The sequence below is a fragment of the Triticum aestivum genome, chromosome 3B, assembly GCF_018294505.1.
Source record: "Triticum aestivum cultivar Chinese Spring chromosome 3B, IWGSC CS RefSeq v2.1, whole genome shotgun sequence".
In the NCBI taxonomy this organism is placed as follows: domain Eukaryota; kingdom Viridiplantae; phylum Streptophyta; class Magnoliopsida; order Poales; family Poaceae; genus Triticum; species Triticum aestivum.
Window position 1 is genome coordinate 585,236,393 of NC_057801.1, and position 3,675 is coordinate 585,240,067.

Consider the following 3,675-nt stretch of genomic DNA (forward strand, 5'->3'; position numbering starts at 1 on the left):
CCCTCTCTCTCCTTCCCTCTCCTCTCCTACTCCAACAAGGAAGGGGAGAGTCCTACTCCCGGTGGGAGGAGGACTCCTCCTGGCGCCCCCCTCCTGGCCGGCCGACCTCCTCCCCTTGGCTCCTTTATATACGGGGTCAAGGGGGCGCCTCTAGGCACAACAATTGATCATTGATCTCTTAGTCGTGTGCGGTGCCCCCGTCCACCATAATCCACCTCGATAATATCGTAGCGGTTCTTAGGTGAAGCCCTGCGTCGGTAGAACATCATCATCGTGACCACGCCGTCGTGCTGACGGAACTCTCCCTCGACACTCGGCTAGACCGGAGTTCGAGGGACGTCATCGAGCTGTACGTGTGCAAGAACTCGGAGGTGCTGTACTTTCGGTGCTTGATCGGTCGGGCCAAGAAGACGTACGACTACATCAACCGCGTTGTGCTAACGCTTCCGCTTTCGGTCTACGAGGGTACGTGGACACACTCTCCCCTCTCATTGCTATGCATCACCATGATCTTACGTGTGCGTAGGAAATTTTTTGAAATTACTACGTTCCCTAATAGTGGCATCAGAGCCTAGGTTTTATGCGTTGATGTTATATGCACGAATAGAACACAAGTGAGTTGTGGGCGATACAAGTCATACTGCTTACCAGCAATGTCATTCTTTGGTTCGGCGGTATTGTTGGATGAAGCGGCCCGGACCGACATTACGCGTACGCTTACGCGAGACTGGTTCTGCCGACCTGCTTTGCACATAGGTGGCTGGCGGGTGTCAGTTTCTCCAACTTTAGTTGAACCGAGTGTGGCTACGCCCGGTCCTTGAGAAGGTTAAAACAACACTAACTTGACAAACTATCGTTGTGGTTTTGATGCGTAGGTAAGAACGGTTCTTGCTCAGCCTGTAGCAGCCACGTAAAACTTGCAACAACAAAGTAGAGGACGTCTAACTTGTTTTTGCAGGGCATGTTGTGATGTGATATGGTCAAGACGTGATGCTATATTTTTATTGTATGAGATGATCATGTTTTGTAACCGAGTTATCGGCAACTGGCAGGAGCCATATGGTTGTCGCTTTATTGTATGCAATGCAATCGCCCTGTAATTGCTTTACTTTATCACTAAGCGATAGCGATAGTGAAAGTGCAACTATCCCTAGGTGGTTTTGGTAATTCATAACAACATATACCTCATTGAGCTAATGCTATTCCAAGACTATTATTTCAGGAAAGCTTAATGAATGGCATGGCATGGATGATGAAAGTGGATCCCTCAAAATACTAATGACAAAGGATTGGCTCAAGCTCAAAAGCTCAAGACTCTTAATTTTATATTTTAGTGATCCTAGATCACATTGAGTCTATAGGAAAAGCCAATACTATCAAGGAGGGATGATGTGTTGCTTAATGAGCCTCTTGCTTCATGTGCTTGGTGATATGCTCCAAAAACCCTCGGCTACTTTCTCACATCCACAAATGACCTAAACATAAAGCCAAAATCGGTCACACCGATTCTTTCTATCCGGCGCCACCGAGTTCAAATGTCATAGCCACTGCCACAAACCCTAGGCAAATCGGTCCTACCGATAGGGATCTCCGTCTCACCGAGATGGGATTGCAATCTCTTTGTTTCCCTTCGTAACGTTTCGGTCTAACCGAAGTGAGCGATCGGTCCCACCGAGATTGCAATGTAAACTCTCTGTTTCCCTTTTGTAACATTTCGGTCTCACCGAAAAGAGCAAATCGGTCCCACCGAGTTTACCTGACCAACTCTCTGGAAAGCTTATTACCAAAATCGGTCTCACCGAGTTTGTGTAATTGGTCTCACCGAGATTACGTTACGCCCTAACCCTAACCGAATCGGTCTTACCGAGTTGCATGTCAGTCCCACCAAAAATCCTAACGGTCACTAGGTTTACTAAATCGGTCCGACCAAGTCTGTTGAATCGATCCCACCGAGTTTGGTAAATTGTGTGTAACGGTTAGATTTTGTGTGGAGGCTATATATACCCCTCCACCTCCTCTTCATTCGTGGAGAGAGCCATCAGAACAAACCTACACTTCCAACTTACCATTTCTGAGAGAGAACCACCTACTCATGTGTTGAGGCCAAGATATTCCATTCCTACCATATGAATCTTGATCTCTAACCACTTAAATCTTCTTTCCACCAGATCCAAATCCTATGAGAGAGAGTTGAGTGTTGGGGAGACTATTATTTGAAGCACAAGAGCAAGGAGTTCATCATCAACGCACCATTTGATACTTGTTGGAGAGTGGTGTCTCCTAGATTGGCTAGGTGTCACTTGGGAGCCTCCGATAAGATTGTGGAGTTGAACCAAGGAGTTTGTAAGGGCAAGGAGATCGCCTACTTCATGAAGATCTACCGCTAGTGAGGCAAGTCCTTCGTGGGCGATGGCCATGGTGGGATAGACAAGGTTGCTTCTTCGTGGACCCTTCGTGGGTGGAGCCCTCCGTGGACTCGCGCAACCGTTACCCTTCGTGGGTTGAAGTCTCCATCAACGTGGATGTACGATAGCACCACCTATCGGAACCACGCCAAAAACATCCGTGTCTCCAATTGCGTTTGAATCCTCCAAACCCTTCCCTTTACTTTCTTGCAAGTTGCATGCTTTAATTTCCGCTGCCTATATACTCTTTGCATGCTTGCTAGAATTGTGTGATGATTGCTTGACTTGTCCTAAGATAGCTAAAATCTGCCAAACTCTAAAATTGGGAAAAGGTTAAGTTTTTAATTGGTCAAGTAGTCTAATCACCCCCCCTCTAGACATACATCAAGGTCCTACAAGTGGTATCAGAGCTTTGGTCTCCATTTGCTTTGATTTCCATAGCTTTTGGTGGTCATAGCCTTGGTTTCACAACCTAGGAGAGTATGGCGTCTAGTGAGGGAAATTATCACCGTAGAGGTCCTTACTTTGATGGTACTAACTTTGCTAGTTGGAAGCATAAAATGAAAATGCATATTCTCGGACATAACCCCGCCATTTGGGCACTTATTTGTATTGGCTTGCAAGGTGAATTCTTTGATGGGAGAGAGCCGAACCGTGAAGCTAATGCGGAAGAATTGAAGATGCTGCAATACAACGCTCAAGCTTGTGATATCATCTTCAACAGATTGTGCCCCGAAGAATTCAACAAAATCAGCCGTCTTGAGAATGCAAAGGAAATTTGGGATACTTTGATTGATATGCATGAAGGTACCGACTCCGTCAAGGAATCCAAATTGGATGTGCTCCAAAGTCAGCTTGACAAGTTCAAAATGAAGGATGGTGAAGGTGTCGCTGAAATGTACTCTAGGCTTGCACTTATCACAAATGAGATTGCCGGCTTAGGGAGTGAAGAGATGACCGACAGATTCATCATCAAGAAGATCCTAAGAGCATCAGATGGAAAGTATGATACCGTGTGCACATTGATCCAAATGATGCCAAACTACAAAGATCTCAAGCCAACGGAAGTCAATGGAAGAATTGTTGCTCATGAGATGTCACTCAAGGATAATTAGGAACTTCACAACAAGTCAAGTGGTGCTTACAAAGCCTCAAGTGAAGCCCCCACATCATCAAGTGAGAAACAAACCTTCAATGAAGAATTGAGCCTAATGGTGAAGAACTTCAACAAATTCTACAAGAGTAGAAGCAAAGAAAGAAGCTCTAAGTC